At 39.6% G+C, this 17,135-nt stretch overlaps 1 protein-coding gene and 1 long non-coding RNA gene across 2 annotated transcripts in view; one reads left to right on the plus strand and one right to left on the minus strand.

Annotated features, from left to right (window-relative positions):
- Positions 1 to 5,592: 5,592 nt before the first annotated feature.
- The window catches only part of LOC113255600 (bifunctional heparan sulfate N-deacetylase/N-sulfotransferase 3), a 169,921-nt gene continuing 158,378 nt past the window's right edge, over positions 5,593 to 17,135 (plus strand). Inside the window, exon 1 of the mRNA XM_026499234.4 lies at positions 5,593 to 5,775. The gene's annotated coding sequence lies outside the window, so the exon portion shown is untranslated. The remainder of the gene's footprint in view (positions 5,776 to 17,135) is intronic.
- LOC113255604 (uncharacterized) overlaps positions 8,771 to 17,135 on the minus strand; it is a 192,060-nt gene continuing 183,695 nt past the window's right edge. The window contains exon 3 of the long non-coding RNA XR_003316368.4: positions 8,771 to 9,074. This is a non-coding gene — a long non-coding RNA (uncharacterized LOC113255604). The remainder of the gene's footprint in view (positions 9,075 to 17,135) is intronic.

The raw sequence follows: 17,135 nt of genomic DNA on the forward strand, positions 1-17,135 counted from the left end.
AGCTTAAGAAAAAGAACATTTTAAGATTTGGATTCATTTGTCCAAGCAATACTTATTTATCTTTGCCCAGGGCTGCACTGTATCCTACAGAGGAAAAATAAAATGATCATGAACCCCAATAATTAAAATGAGACTTTGGAGAAAAATACTTTGCACTTAACCAGTAGGTTCCTGTAATTTCATTCATCCAAGTGTATGTGTTTGATTTCAAGTCTGATTCTAAGAAAACTGAAGAAGAGCACCTACTACCTTTTCTCTCAGAGTGCCAAAGATGCTGAGCAACACTTAAATTTAATGCTAGGTGAACAGAGTTTCCATTCTCATTTCTTCTACACTACGGAGGGCACTTGTTCATGTCTGAGGGAGAAAAACTGTATGCATAAATTTTCCCTTTATCAATTAAATTTTCATTTTTTATACTCACAGCTCTCTAATTCAAATGTTTGGTAGTGAAGTCAGTCAAAAAGCCTCAAGCCTAAGAATATTGGATTTGTCAATCCATGATGTACAGGGCATCTCAATTTTCTCTGCTATTTCTCTTTTCTCTAACAGCTTCTCATATCACTATTTCAAAGATACACTTTCAGAGGAACAAAACAAAATTAATTCATACAACTCTTATTCCTTGAATATTTATTATTTTCTTCAACCTCTTGAAATCCAAAGATCAGATATAATGGAGAAACATCATACTAAGATGGAAGGGAATATATTCTGAGTTCTTTATGAAGCCTGTTTTCACACAATTTGAGAGCAGAATCACCCACTTTAGTCTCACAATGAGTCTGTCTGGCGCTACATGGCATGAGGCCAAACTATAAAATGATGTTTTAATGTTGCAAGCAAGTTCAAAGAAACACCTTAATGATGTTTGGTCCTGCCTGAATATTAAGAATAGCTTTGAAGACTCACAGAACATGTTGTACAATCTGATGATTACTTGTATTTTCCGAGTAAGATGGAACAGAACAACAGTTATTTCAACACTGTATGCTAAACCTATAGACATGAGTATGTTTACACTGCCAAACAGTCATCACCCTAGGCTTGTAATTAACTCTACAGACACTAGGACTAGCACATAAGAACATGACCTAGTTACACAAAGAGAAAAAAATTATTTTTTGAGGACAAAGCATTTGAAATTAAACAGAATTGATAAAAAATAATGAGTAAAGGTACTCTTTGTCTCAGGAATAAAAAACATTTAATGACAGGATAAAATAAAATGATTTCCTTTATCGGGGACAGTGTAAAACATTACGTACTAGCTTAAGAAAATAATTTCTTTCTCTTCCTTACAGTATTTTAAATGACCACTGTTGTGCAGACCCTGTACCTGGGGCAGTGGGAAACGCAAAATGAACCAGTGAGGGAGGCAGCCCTCAAGGAGGTAAGAGTGTAGCAGCCATTTGGCTGTTTCCAAATTTTGCTACCTCTTACTTAAAAAAAAATTTTTTTACTTGATAATTTACTTAATTGATTGTATGGAGAACCAATTAAAATGCTGACTTTATTGTATATTTATTATGATTAACATAAAAACAGATACTGTTTTGAAAATCAAATAACTTATATAATAATAAATGTTCAGGGGCTCCTGGGTGGCTCAGTAGGTTAAGCACCTGACTCTTGATTTCCGCTCAGGTCATGATCTCAGGGTCCTGGGGTCAAATCCCACATCAGGCTCCGTGCTCAGCGGGGAGTCTGCTTGAGGACTCTCTCCCCCTGGCCCTCTGTACCCACCCCCCACTTGCACACACACTCTCTCTCTCTCTAAAATAAATAAATCTTTAATAATAATAATAATAATAATAATAATAAATATTCATTCTTACAGACCACATAAAGACAGTCTGTGTTCTCAATAATGTTCTAAACCAGGGGGTCATAAAGTGTGGTATCAGGTAAGTAACATCTGCATCATCTATGAACTTGTTAAAAATGCAAATTGTCAGGCCCCACCTACCTGTACTAAACCAGGATGTCTGAGAATGGGGCCCAGCAATCTGTGAATTAGTCAGCCCTCCAGATGTGCACTGACGTTTGAGAACCACTGCTCTAACCTAGTCTGTGAAGCTTTAAATTGGTGTTCTATAAAATGAAATCTTCATACCACTAATTCAACCTTATATACTTTTCACAGGCAATGTTTGCAAGGAGACTTGGAAGCAGGGAAAATTGATCTTTCTGTGGCTTCCAAGAAGCCTGATACCTGATTCCACTTTGCTTCCTCCTAACCAATCATTTTGCTGAGATTTTTGGTTTTGATCTATTTTCACTTTAACATCTCTTAAGACAATGAACTGGGGTACACTTCCTTGTGCTGAGTTAGCAGTTCCCATCGAGAAACATGTTTCCTTTGAAATCTTCACTCCATTACCTTCAGCTTAACAGTGTCACTAATTACTACAACTATAAATCCAAGCTGAATATTTTTCAAGAAAAGTAATACACTTACTAGCTATTTCAGGCCAGAAGTACTGATGTGTTCTTTATAAATACCTGCATTTTTAAAAACTTAATTAGAATAATATAATGCTTTAATTTAGACATTAAAAAATAGAAGACAACTCTGCAAACAGAAATGACCTTTCCCCAAATTGTTTTATAACCATCATCCTCCACATAGAAGCATTTAAGATGAAGGCCAAAGACCTATCAAAATATACAAACAACTTTTAGCCTATTAAAAACTGTTAAATCTCTACATCACTGTGATTCAAAGCCTTATTTCAGACTCACTAAATACAATAATTATTTCAATGTACAAAAGTGCATAGATTTGTTCTTTTTCTCTTCTTCTTAATGGTTTCTTTAGATATTTAATTTACAGACTCTTCCTTTTGCATTTGAAGCTGTGTGTCTGACAAAAATATTTTATATTGTCTCAAGGCTTCCCAGAGGTTGCCAGAAGCCTGAACTTCCATTTTTTGAGGTCCCCAATGTGTATATAAATAGTAATAATAGATAAAGCTAAAGGTGGCTAGAAAAACTGTGGTATATCCTTAAAGTATACACTAACACATCTGTCACATAAAAAATACTGTATCAGCTCATCTGGACATGATTTCACTGAGATGCTTCACAAACGTGAGGCCCTGAACCAGACTGTTTCCTTCAACTCGGCTTCATCCGCTGTCACAGGTTCTTGGTCGTCTGTAACTCGTGTTACTCTAAATTGGAATACCAATCTGGAGGGAAATTGTTCCCTGGCCTTAATGTTCCTGGGTTAGAGAAAGAAAATAGGAAGGAAAGGCTAGAGGGGGCAAAGGCTGACAGAGCTATCTGTTCGTCCTCACCTATCTGCTGGGCAAGTAAAGAGAAAGGATGATAGGCGGCCTATCCATCTGCTACTACACTCGCCTAAATTTCCCACGTGCACAGATGGGGATTTCTGAAATAGGGCTATGAGATTTAACTATCTCATAGGGAAAGATGGCATAACCCTAAAGTCTCTGTACTTTCACATGGGTGGCTGGAAGAAGCACTCACCCATGAAGGTAGCCGTTCTTACCAAAGCATCAGGAAACTCGGTTGTGCCGCTGTCACATCTAGCTGAAGAAAATGCCAAAATACAGTCATAAAAATACTAAGTATCTTATTCCATAAAAGAGGTTTTCTACCTTTTTTTGTTGTTTTTGTGTTTGTACAGGGAAGATAAAAGAAGAAAGAAGTGAATGCCATTTCTAAACTTAACTACAGATCTTGAAACATTCAGAAGGTATGGATTCATGAATCTTGTCTATTTCCTAAAATCTTGTAGAAGAGCATGGCCTCCTATTGCCACATAAGTACACTGAAGGGCAGGGAAGTTTCCTGCTTTTCTTTCCTTTTTAAAATATTACTGTACTCCCTGAGTCATGCCATAAATGTTCAAATTTTTTTGATGATTGAAATGATGAATATATGATATGGATGACATATATGGATAACAGAGCAGGCTCTCTTGAAAGGAGTGTAAAAAAATAAATCCAGGTTCTCGAAAGGCACAAAGTGGGGGGGGGGGGGCAACTAAAATAAATAAATAAATAAGCCAATCTAGTACATGTCATTTGGCCAAAGGAATTTGCCATCTTGACATTTAGTAGGCTTCCAGAAGGAGTAATAGATTCAGACACTTCTGTAACCTCTCTATCATGTACAGCAAGAAGGATATACAACTTTCCCAGCTTTTTAAAATTCCAAACTAACTCTTTCAGGGCATTAGGATCTAATCTAAGGTCTTGCCCTACAATATCCAAATGCCCTCATAAAGTTAATAAACCGCCAAAATGTTTAATTCCTGTATCATTTATTTGGGTCTTTCAATTCCAGTTGACGAAAGTTTCAACTCAAGATGCTTTAAAGCAAAATACTGATTCATATTTGAAAATTGAAAAACCAAGGTAAGATCTTGTTTCAGGCATAGCTGGATTCAGAGCTCAAATATCCCCGACTGGGTTTAGCTTTTCTCCAACTCTTACCTTGGTTTTTCAATTTTCCAAGGTGAGTATTAGCTCCATTCTCAAACTTCATATGCTGACACAAGAAGTTCCAAGCTCACACATCATTCTGCAAAGTTCCATAGAAGAGAGTCCACTTCTTTAAGTGGGGGTGGGAGGGGGTGGCCAAAAAGTCCTAAACCTGTGCCTTTTTGTCTCCGATTGGCCAGGCCTGGTCACATACTTTTCTGTAAACTAATCCCGGCTACCAGGAGGACACCACACCTCCAATGGTGAGACCTGAGTCTTGGGTCACCCAGTGAGTCAGAGTAGCTGCTGACCTGAAGGGCTAAAGGGTGAGGCAGTGTGGTTGGATCCTCCAAACTAAGGAGGCCTACTGCTTCCATAAACAGGTGTGAGTAGCTGGGACAAAAGACCACAGATAAACACTACAAGTTACCGTTAGAAGACCCCACCTCCCCCACTTATTAAACTCTCACATATGCTATGTTAGGGGATCAAAATAAGATTTTAAAAAATCATTCGATTGACGCTCCTAATGAAACTAAAGTTTTGAAGGAGTGCAACCTCACACCTCGTATCCAAAATGTCGCTTCAATTGTTGGTCTTCCACTTGTCTTCAGGAACTGGAACACATGGCCTTTCAGAAAGCTGGCAAACAGAGGCAACTCTGATTTACAACCTGGAAGCCGCCCGCCACATGCTGCCAGGTCGTGTCACCAGCAGGAGCAAGACCAGAGAGGACGATGCACCCACTTCCTAGGCGGCGCGACCAGTCTCATCCTTGCCGGCCTCCACCCTCCGCCAGCAGCGGCCGTCGGAACGCGCCGGCCGGGGCGGGACGCCTGGGGTCACCAAGCCGAACCGGGGACTGGCGGATCCTCAGGGCAGACCCGGGCGCGAGCCGGGAGGATGGAGGCGCCTCCAGCCCCCGGCTCCCGCCCCCGTCCCCACCCCTTCCCCCGGCGGGCGCGCGCGCGGGCCGGGAGCGGGGAGGCGGCGGGAGGGCGGCGGCGGCGGCGCGGTCGGGCGGGTCCCGGGGACGCGGTGCGCGTCGGAGCGAGCGCACGAGTCCCCGGCGCGCCCGCCGCGCTCGCCCCGCAGCCGCTGCCAGCCGGGCGCCGCCTGCGCTCCGGACCAGCCCGAGTCGCCCATCGGCGACGTCCGCGGGGTCCCCGGGCGGGCGAGGGAAGGGCCGACAGCCTCGCCCCCGCCCGGTTCCCCGCACCAAGTCCCCTGCAAACGCCGCCCGGACCGCGGGGCTGCCCCGGGGAGTCGCTGAAGCCGAGGACCCCGGGAAGGAGGATCCCGCGGACGGCTGCAGCCCGAGGTAATCGCCCTGGATGACGGACGGGGCCGGTCCTCGCCCAGAAACCCGACCCTGGCGACTGGGAATGCGGACTCCAGAGGTGGCACTCTCGATCGAGACAAGTTTCTCGCGGTTTGAAGGGGTCCTGAAACCGTCACTAGTTATTATTTAATTAGCCTTTCCTCTTATGTTTTAAATAAGTTTATTTAGACAATGAAAAAAAAATAGCCTCCTGGATGACTGTAGGTTTGTAGGTTTATAAATATAATCCCGAAAGTTTTGCATGGTATGGTTATTTGCTTATGCATATTTATTAACCTGTTAACTCTGCAGCTAGTCAGAAAATTGACATTTAAAATATTCTTTGAGGAGCATTACAAGTTCGCTGTCGCGTTCAGGCATCGTGTTATTTATCAGCTTAGTTAGCATCTGTCTTCCCGAAGTGGTACCAAAGCCTGTCCCTTGGCGACGGGTCTTGCATGTGACACTCTTGCCCTCTAGTGCCTCACCAGCTTGGTAGCAGTTTGATGGCTAATATTAATAAGATGTTACATAACACGAGGGGACTGGGCCAGAACTGGTATTGCTGCCACTTGTGAAGCCAAAAAGCCTGAGCGAATGGTAGTGGATGCTGCTGTTTCAGTTTCTTTTATATCTGTCGAAACTTTCTCAAGGATTTTCGGCGCTTTCAACTTTAATTCCAGGTAAGTGCATTTGTTTATTTACACTATCCATTAATAGCTCACTCATAAATGTAAGAAGGGCTATTAGGAACAGATAGCAACTTGGTTTTCAATTAATCTAAGAATTTCAGGATTGAACAAGTGCCTCACTTGATTCTTGTAAAAGAAATAGAGCATTTTAATTAAAGTAAGTGAGACACAGAAATATCAATCTGGGGTAATTTTAAAGCTTCTCTTAAATAAAACTGAAGAATTAAGGAGATGATCCCTTATAATTGTTTAAGATCTCCATCAACAAGTTGTAATTATTCTGCAGCAGATTTGTTAAAACAGAATACATGTGTATTGCTTGATGGACTAGAAATTTGTAAGCAACGTTAAGAGATTTAAACTATCACTACCTGTCTATACAGTAATGATCTTCAACAAGTCTATTTCATGCAATTCATTTTACAAACATTATTTAAAATTACACAGTTAATAAAATTACATGCAACTGGAAAGAAATAATCAGCTTATGTATTGAACATAGAAGCTTTAAATTAAAAGAAAATACATGTATCTAAAAGAAAATACATTAAAAACATGTATTTAATATGCCCACTTTTTTTCCCTCAAAAGAACCAAGTGAACATTGTTAAAAGGTTTACCTAGATCATCTTCCAACTAGTTCTTCTAATATCTGGAAACTATTTAAGCTTCAAACTCATTTAAAGTTGAAATTGAATTCATATTCTTTATAAACACATTGAAGTACAGCAACATATGTAATCTGGGAAGAGTTTTAAGGAAATCACTCCCAAGTAACAGCTGCATCTACGTATTAGATTAAAATAGAAATTAAATATTCAGATACATGTGAAACTGATCTCCAACCCACTTTTTCTTTGTCCTTAGAAAATATCATAATATCAACTATTGAACAATGCTGTTCACCACAGAGCAGAATGATATGGAGTACAAACTCAAACATCTGATAGTTGGCTGAAGGGCATTTTTCCCTTTTTCTTCAACTATAGCTTCCTATTAATATTGTATTTGAGAAGGAGATTTCAAAAATAAATTTGAAGGAGACTCTTTTGAAAAGTAGTACCGAACATATCAAAAGGTTTGCCCTAACAGCAGCTCTTTCTTTCTTTCTCCAGTTAACACAGTATCTACCATCTCTCATATTCTTATTGTTTTTCTTTATGGTACTAATGGTAAAACAGAAGCCTTCTCTCTTTGTATAAGTAAATATTACTATTCAACTGGTCAAATGAGTTAATTTCTTCATAGTTTTTAGAATGAAAGATTCTCTTAGGTTACTGAAATGTTTTAAATAAAACAAAACTTTTACCTCTTTCTAGAGAGATTTGTTATAGTTTAGTTCAGTTGAATTATGGTATACCTTCTCTTTCAGTACATTTTCTTGAGGAAGGTATTATTTCTGAAGATCACAGCAAGTATTAGAGTAATTTGTGGTGTAACTGAAAGGTTTGTTGAAAAAAAAAATAGAGTAGAAGAAATAGCCAGGCATTTGAGGTTCATTTTTCTGGACCATATAGAATATATATTCACACATATTCAATTCAATAGTGAAGAGGTTATTATTAGCTAAAATCTAAACACTCAGGGGTCAACTTGCTGTTTCAGAATTTTAAAACCATAAAGAAATTTACAATTTATTCTTTCAATTCAGGGAATCTTGCATGACTTCCATGAAACCTGGTTGAATCTCAATTGTTCTTTAATGATTAGTGCCAACTTTTGAACTTAAATATCTATTTGTTGAGGTATAAAATATATTCAAAGAAAACTATATTTAAACATTTTGTGATTTGTATGCCCTATAAAAACAGAAATAGAATTGGTGATAAAAACACTATTCTCCACTAAATGAATGTCTTGGATTTACAATTGCTTAACAGTTTAGACAATAGGGAGAAACAGTGCAAGTTTGCTTTTCCTGAGGTGTGGCTATTGAAGATAAGCATTCACCCTGACAGGCATGAACTCTAAACACCTGTCCAGTTTAGAAGATGCTGCCAGACCACAAAAGTAACAGCTTACATTATAATGATAATTAGTCTGAACAGTGCTCAAAATTGTTTTATAACTGAATTTTTTCTTAGAGTACCCAATAATTGGTTGTAGAAAACCAGTTGGGTTTTTTGTCTACTTGTTTGTTTTTGGCAAAAACTATATCCTTAGGTTCTGGGATGTCACAGTGATCTTCATGTTACTCTAAACAATCTTCATGAATTTTCTGTAAGTTGCATAACTAGAGAAAAATTCAGGCTTTTCTACAATTAATGTGTATAACAAATTATTTCACAAAAACTCCTACAAATTACTGAAGGCTATAACTCTTGATTACCGTTGCCAAACATGAGTTTAAAAAATCAAGCGTTGAAGTCCCACACTAAACATTTTAGCATCTCAATTTACATACACTTCATTTTTAATTATTTTCTTTGGTTACAATATTTGAGAATAACCTGCAGCTAGATATGAATTTAGGCCTGGTTCTGCCATGAGAGACATAATCCTGGACAACTCCCTTGTTAGCTCTGGGCCTTCATCCCTTACCTGGAAAATGACAGTCTCAGAGATCCTTTCCTATCTTCTTTGTTGTTCAACACTGTAGAAATTGTTCTGAAAGACAGGACAGATAGACATGAAAAAAACTAAAGAATAATACAAAACTTGTTGATTAGTACTGTTGTCTAGGTATTTAGTAATAGATATGAAAATTTTAAAAATAACAGTTAACCTTCATGGAATGGTTACTTTGTCCAGGCACTGTTCTCAGCACTCATGTATTAATTTTTAGCTCACATAATCTTCAAAAAGATTATCTGAGGTAGATGTTCTAATTATTTCCATTTCACAAATGAGGAAATTGAGGCACTGAGAGGTTACTTATCCTTCTAAGATCATATACTTGCAAGTGGTAAAGATGGGATTCAGTTTGAGTCTGGTTCTAATGCATGTGCCCTGAACCACCATATTACATTTTCTCTCTATCGGTTTTCAAGTATTTGTGCTTGATATGCCTCTTGAAATAACAGAGGCAATTCATGTACCATTTCAGTCATTTCCACCACTTCTACCCTTATGTACTCCTACATATGAAATGATCATTTATTCATTCAAGAGATATTTACTCAGCACCTGTTACTGTGTCAGGCTTAAACCAGTGCCCAGGACCATTGCATGTGGTACCTTCCCTATGGAAGTATATACAGTCCAGTTTAGGTAGTTTCTTTCTTCTCCCATGATAGACCAATTGGGTTGAGCATGACTTGTTCAAAAAGATGCCTAAGGTAACAGAGGAAGAATTTGTCTGACTTCTTTGTTGATTCATCCATAGGATAGAGAATAATAGAACAAGACCTCAGACTTCCTAGGGACTCCCTGTCATATTTCTTCATTGCTCCTCTCTGCTCTTTTTACATCATCCTCTCTGCCGATTGGCTACCTCTGCTTCTCTGGTTCATATAACCTGCCTAAACCATAGCCAAAAACTGATCTGTAACTTTACATCTTACGGTCTAGGCAACCAAGGAGAGATTAGTTTAATACTTTTGTTCCCATGACTCTGAAGAAGAAAAAAAAAAACGACAGAGGTTCTATTAGCTCCTGAAAGCTGCATTGGCAGTATAGTCATAAGGCCCTGCTAGTAGGCATACACTGATGCATACATTGTAGCTCAATTTAAGGGGATTTGGGAGACATTTTCTCCTTTAAGTCATACAGGCAGAACGAACAGCAAGCAGTAATGGGGTAGTTTTCTTGTCTTGCTTCACTGGCTGGCATAACAGAGAGGTGTTAAAAAAAAAAAAAAGGATTGTTTCTTTGATAATTTCTAGATACGAAAAAGGAGGGAAAATTGCAACAGAAAGGCATTTTTCCATTTAATGTATCAAACAAAGCCAGTGCCCCCAAGTGCAGTTATTTGCCCATCCATCCCAAAGAAAAACCACAGTTTTACAGACCGAGCGTATTCTTGGTCGTACTCCATGCAAATCAGCATCTGACTTGTCTACCACAGCAGGGTTCAATTAACATGACACAATTTCACACATTTCTTCCCAGAGAAGAGCATGTTCTTTGTCAATTTTTAATACTACTAAATTCTAGCAAATTCATGTAATGTATTTGAAGCCTCCCAATGCATTTTTCAACACTATAAAATACAGTTAATTTTGTGAAAGGGGAATGTTGTGAAGATCTTTTAAATATCTTTCATTTATGTTAGAACCTGAAGTTCTTTAGTTATTAATACTCATTTTCCAGATGGCAATCTTTTTTTCAACATTTCTTGTGCTGCCAACTTCAACGTGATTCTATTGCATTTAGAAATTGATTTTTACTTTGGGATGATGGTGGGTGTTAGTGGAAAGAAAAGATAGGTTACAGTGACAAGGAGGTGCTTCCCCTTGCAGATATCACAATACTTTGCAAAATGTATGTTTGTATATATTCAGTTCTTCTCTATGTATACAGAATGGCTTATGACTCCAAAATATAATTTCTCCCTCTGCCTTTTGTTAATGGTATATAATTAAATAACAGCTAATGCTTCCTTGGTGGAAAACAGATGTTTTCCTTTTTAAAAACACATGCATTACAAAGCAATTCTAGTCATGCCAAATTCTGAAAAATATCAGAATGGGAAAAATAGGTATTTGAGTAAGATTCAATGAAAGGCACCTTCTGCATGTGCCTGACTTATGGCTGCGGTCAAGGTGGTCACCGCCATTCACAGTGTTTATATTATCACCTTGACTGATGGAAGATGGTTTGCCTTAATCACTGCTCTCATTTGTGAAGGCAGCTGCTAGTTGTAAAATTTAGTACAGATTCTCTTTTCACTCATTTAACAAGTATTCAGTGGGATGTTCTTACTTCAAGCACTGTATTGGTATCTAGAATATAGAGGTGAATAGGACAGGTACTTACAGATGCTTCCAATCTCTGGAGAAATATTACACAAAAAGCCATATGACTAATTATACCTATGGAATGTGCTGCAGAGGTAAAGTAGATGGTGATGTGAGTATGTGTAAAAAGGGAGACCTGAGAGATCTGGGGAATCAAGGAGGCTTTGTGAGCCGTGGGATTCGGAGGATGAAGCCAGATGAAGACATAGGAGAAAACTTCCAGAGGAAGTTTGGAAGTCCTTCCAAAGAGGATAACATGTAAGAAGACCCTGAGTCAGAAAAGAGGTGGTTGCTTTTGGGGAACTGAAAGAGGACCCATTTACCTGGAATTTAGAGGGGAACACACCATTGAACCAGGCCTGAGATGTAAGAGCGGGAAGCGTTCCTCACAGTGTCTCGTAGGACATGTATAGGAATTTGCATTTTCATCAGTAAGTGAAATAGACAGCCATTGACACATTTTCTGCCGGGAAGAAACAATCCGATTTGCACTTTGATGCTGGACTGAGAAAAGAACAAAAGGAGCCCAGAGTGTTTATGAGGAGGCTGTCGTTGCAGTAGTTCAAGTGAGAGGGACATTGCCTAGGAGAGAGCAGTATACTGGAGAGGTGAGGTGAGTTTTGGGAAATGGAAATGAGAGGACTTGGGCTTGTTTAGATAAGCAGAGCTAAGGGGAAAGGAAGGTGTCAAGGATGAGCCACTACATGGTCGTGGAAAGATGAAGATGGTTTTAGAGAGTAGGTCACACATTGTATTTTAGACAGGTTGAGTTTTTTTGTGACATGAACCCAGTGGAGCTAAACAGTGGCTGGTATGTAATAGGAAGAATACAGTTACTGTGAGTTATTGTTATTATATCAAGTTGATAGTTCAATTTGCAATCCCAGAGTTCAGAGGAAGGAGGTTGGAGTTATAAATAAACATTTGGAATTTATTGGAGCATAGATGGTAGGGAAAGCCAGTGAGTATGTGAGCTCATCTGGGGTAATGGGGAGGAATGAGAAGAAGCCCAAGGATGGACTTGATGCTGGGTTATGTCTCTGATTGAGTCTCCTCCTCTGCTCTGACGTTAGCTTCCTGCATCAAAGGTGGACTTCCTGCTCTGCCCACAACTCTGCTTACACTGGGATGCTTGTAGCTGTCCCTTTAAAGCCCTTAGTGAATTTTTATTGGCCATCATTAGGATATTTCCCATTTCCTCTGTTAGTTCCATCGTCATTGTTGTCATCATCATCACCACCATCCTCCTCCTCATCATCGCAGGTAACATTTAGTATATTCATTCTATGTGCCCCACACTTTCTGAGAGCTTTTTATAGTTTACCTCATAATCCTCATGAAAACCCTATTAATAATAGGTATCACAAGTATCCCCATTTTCATACGCAGAAACTGCAGCATCTAAAGGTAATAGCTACCCCCTACCCATTTCCTACATGTTCCTAGCATGAAAAGTGTTGTAGTTGGGGGCGCCTGGGTGGCACAGTTGTTAAGCGTCTGCCTTCGGCTCAGGGCGTGATCCCAGCGTTCTGGGATCGAGCCCCACATTGAGCCCCACATCCCAGCATTCTGGGATCAAGCCCACATCGAACCCCACAGGCTTCTCCACTAGGAGCCTGCTTCTTCCTCTCCCACTCCCCCTGCTTGTGTTCCCTCTCTCGCTGGCTGTCTCTCTCTCTGTCAAATAAATAAATAAAATCTTAAAAAAAGAAAAGAAAAGTGTTGTAGTTGCTTTCTGGGGTGTATGGCATCTTCATTGCAGTGTGTCAAGTTCCAATTTCAGTTCAACCACTATAAGCTTTGGCATCCTGGGCAAGTTACTTAGCTTTTAAAGGGCGCAACACCACGCTGGCATGTAGTTAAGTGTCCATTAATTTAGCTGTGTTGCTGTTGTTGTTACTGTACCTTCCCATATGATGTTATTTCCTTCAGTGTGCCTTATAGGAATCCTGATGAAGTGGTGATGTTTATAACCGGCGCAACCTTGCAACTTTCCTGTATCTGCTCCAGCTCTTCCAAAATGCCTGCCTAAGTGATTTACTGATTTTCTAATCTAACTTACACTTCCTTGGTCATTCAGCATATTCCTCATCATAGGTGTCCTAATGCAAGCACAGCTGTCAGCTCCCTGCTTGTAGGAAAGACAGTCGTGTCCATGGAGACCCTCTGACATCTTTAGTCATTCAGAGAATTCTTCAGACCACACAAAAGTTTATAATTTTCAATGTATTTTTGTTAGAGCACTTCAAGAATACAATCATCGGGCACCTGGGTGGCTCAGTCGATTGGGAGTCTGCCTTCGGCTCAGGTCATGATCCCAGGGTCCTGGGATAGAGTTCCGTGTTGGGCTCCCTGCTCGGTGGGGAATCTGCTTCTCCCTCTCCCTCTGCCTGCTGCTCCCCCTGCTTCTGCTCTCTCTCTCTCTCACTCCCTCGCCCTCAAAATAAATAAATAAAATCTTAAAAAAAAAATACAATAATCATGATACTGAAGTGTTTGCCTGTTGCTCTTGTTGGCCTTTAAAAATGTTTTTATCCTGTTTCTTGTTTGAAAGATTACTGGGAATGACACAAACCCTATACCCTTGGAAATTTCAGTCTAACAAGAAAGAGAGACATTAAACAAATAATGTTGCTAATATTATTTAGTAAGAGTTGTGATAAAAGCCTGAAATCAAATGTAATTATAATTAGATTACATCATCTGGGGATCTGGTCTAAAGGGGGAGGAGTAAACTTGGTCAGAAAAGGCTTTCCTGAGGAATTGAATTTGTGTCGCATATCCACATTTGCCTATGACCTATTAATTTCAAATGTTTCCTTGTCTTTTTTATTTGTCAACATCCAGCTGTTTTGTAGAACATTGTGATTTTGCTATCGCCCTGTGCATCATTTAGTCACCTCTCTGAACCTTAGGTGAACATCATTAGCTCATGCCAATTTCCACTCTAAGCTTGTGTGTTTCTATTACTGGCACTTTTATTCTTCTAGTCCCCAAGCATAATTTATCACTAATCATTTCCTTTTCCTTTTTCTCCTGTCTCTCTTCATTTTCACTCTCCCTGATAACCACCTTAGTCTGGACTCACACCACTCCCCACCTGGATTGTGCAGCAGCCCCTGAAGCAGGACTGTCCTGGCTCCACCTCCTTCTTCACTCTGCACAATGTAGCACATACTCTCTCTGTTCATATGACTGCTGTTTGCCCATTCTGGATGGCACTGCGACTCCAATCACCTGTAAATGTGACTTTTATTGTCTCTCTTCTGTTCAGATTCATCTAGTGCTGTTTCCAAGTCCACACTTTTGTGCTTCACAGTCACTTCCAAGGACATTCATTAATCTGCAGGACTCCTTGAATGAAATATTATTTCCATGTTCAACCCAACACATACTATCATATTAGTTTAGTCTCACTCTCAGATAAACATATTGTAACCATTTCATTTCTTCAACTTTGTCAGGTATTTTAAGTAAGCTCTCCCCCCAATGTAGGGCTTGAACTCACAACCCCAAGATCAAGTCACATGCTTTCCTGACTGAGCCAGCCAGGCGCCCCCCTTGCCAGGTATTTTTGCCTAACATGTTCATCCTGCCCTCATATCCAACTCTTGCCCATCATGTTATGTCCCCCTCAAGTACCATGTCTCTTAGAAACTGCTTTCCTAAATACCATTAATCTTTAATTAATCATTAATCTTGGTTTTGAAACTTGTAACAAATATAGTCTGTACAGCATAAACCATTACCTATTATGTACAACATAGTGTTGGCTGTTGTTTCACAAGTCATTTCCCCCAACAGAGATCATGCTTCTACAGACAAGAATCACTCTTAATATTACCTCTGTGGTGTCCCCTGCACCTCATACAGCCCTAAGCCCTAACTGGGTGTTCAACAAATACCTGATGACTGATGGCAGAATGATTAATTGATAGGTATCTTTGGGTGGGTGAAGATTTAATACCTACCACAGTGGCTTCTTTTATCCTATGTTAGGATGGTATGATTATATTCTTTAGTATTAAGTAAAACAGAGATATTAAATCCAGCTAATATATAGATAATTATAATCATACTAATAGTGGTAAATAACCTTAAAAGTAAGATGTGACATTAGAATAAAGTAGAAGTGTCAAATTAGCCTGTAAGGTTAATATGCCACTGTATTCGACTAATTCCACAAATAGTCATTGGGACTGGGGCTGGCACTAGGGGCTCAGTGATAGAGGCCTTATCTCTACCTTCTTAGAGTGTTTTACAGTTGGACAAGAGAGACTGACAGACTGACAATAAACAGAATTTTAATTTCAATAGTGTCAGGCATTACAAAGAAGATATCATTTCTACAATGGCCATGTGTCACTGATGGTCTTCCCACATTGGGGAAGGTCAGCTCCATCTGAGAAGGTTTCACAGGGGAACTGTGTGAAGGAGCTTAATTTTCCACATGTCCCTGTCTTCCTAGTGATCCCTACCAGTGAAGGGCTCAGCAGAAGCTGCTATAGGGCCACCCCACGCAGAAGGACTGACAGCAACAGTCCAGTGCCTTTTGAGACTGTCAAAGTTAACAGACATACAGAGAATGAGAAGTAGTTGGTGGATGACGTTGCAGTAGGAACAGTAACTTTTGAGAGTCTACAGCAGACTAAATTTGGCCACAGCAAAGTGTGCTGTCAAAAAAGGTTTAAAGAAAACTTAGAGAATCTTAATGTGTCCATTTAAATATCTTAGACCATATCCTACCCTCAGAGACATGCGCTGGAATTCCCTTGGCTTCCAGAAGAAACTTGAGGAGTTTAATAGAAAAGGGAGATCTTTCAGTATTTTATACCAGGAAATGGAGAAGGTAGCTTTAATAAGTTCCTCATATCCATCCCAAATAGTGAGATCAAGTACTCCTCACCACTTTGCCTCATCGCAGAGAAGATTAGTATGAGTTACATGCCTTTTATTTCTGACAATAAGAACAAACTATGAAACACTGCTATCTGAAATGCAAAATGTGGTAATACATTTTGTATCCAGTCAAAAACACTTCACAGCTAAAATTGAAACTGAGGCATGGAAAGATATGAGATTTTATATCCTGCTATTATGCTCTAGAATATTATATTATTCATAAACATGTACATAACTTTTAAAGTGCAATTACTTTTCAAAATGAAATAACTACAATTGCAGTGGACACTCTGCATTGTCCTGGTAATTTTGATTTGCTTAAATTGCACCTACATCTAGGCTTGAATGTTTCAAAGAGTAGAATGTTATCCTTTATATTAGATTTACTTGCAAGCATGCCAGGTCACTTGATGCCACTATACTTGGCAGAGTGATGATGTACCACAGACCCTCGTGCCAGACCAAGTTCTCGTCCTCCTTTCTTTGCAGTGTCCCTCAGACTTGTCCCTTCCCATACTCTCCCTGACCTATGATCACTAATGGTGTATATGACTGGATTGTGAGAAATAAGTCTGCACCGGCGTGCCAGCCTTAACTCTCTAACAGTGCTCTAGGATATCCTCCACATTATATGTTAGTTCATTTTCCTGAAAAATCTCCCCCTTACCATGTTATTCCCCAAATCAGGAAAGTAGAACTGTTCCCAGTGCGTTTTCTCAACCGTGAACTTGTATGCTATCAAATCTCTCCATAATCTAAGGTACCCATACTTTGTAAAATTTATTTTTGGGGGACTTCATACCCTTGCCTTCCATTCTTCCACTTCTTGGGCAGAGTGTTCCTTGCCCAATATTGTGCTCAGTCCTGC

The sequence above is a fragment of the Ursus arctos genome, unplaced genomic scaffold, assembly GCF_023065955.2.
Source record: "Ursus arctos isolate Adak ecotype North America unplaced genomic scaffold, UrsArc2.0 scaffold_11, whole genome shotgun sequence".
NCBI classification, from domain to species: Eukaryota; Metazoa; Chordata; class Mammalia; order Carnivora; family Ursidae; genus Ursus; species Ursus arctos.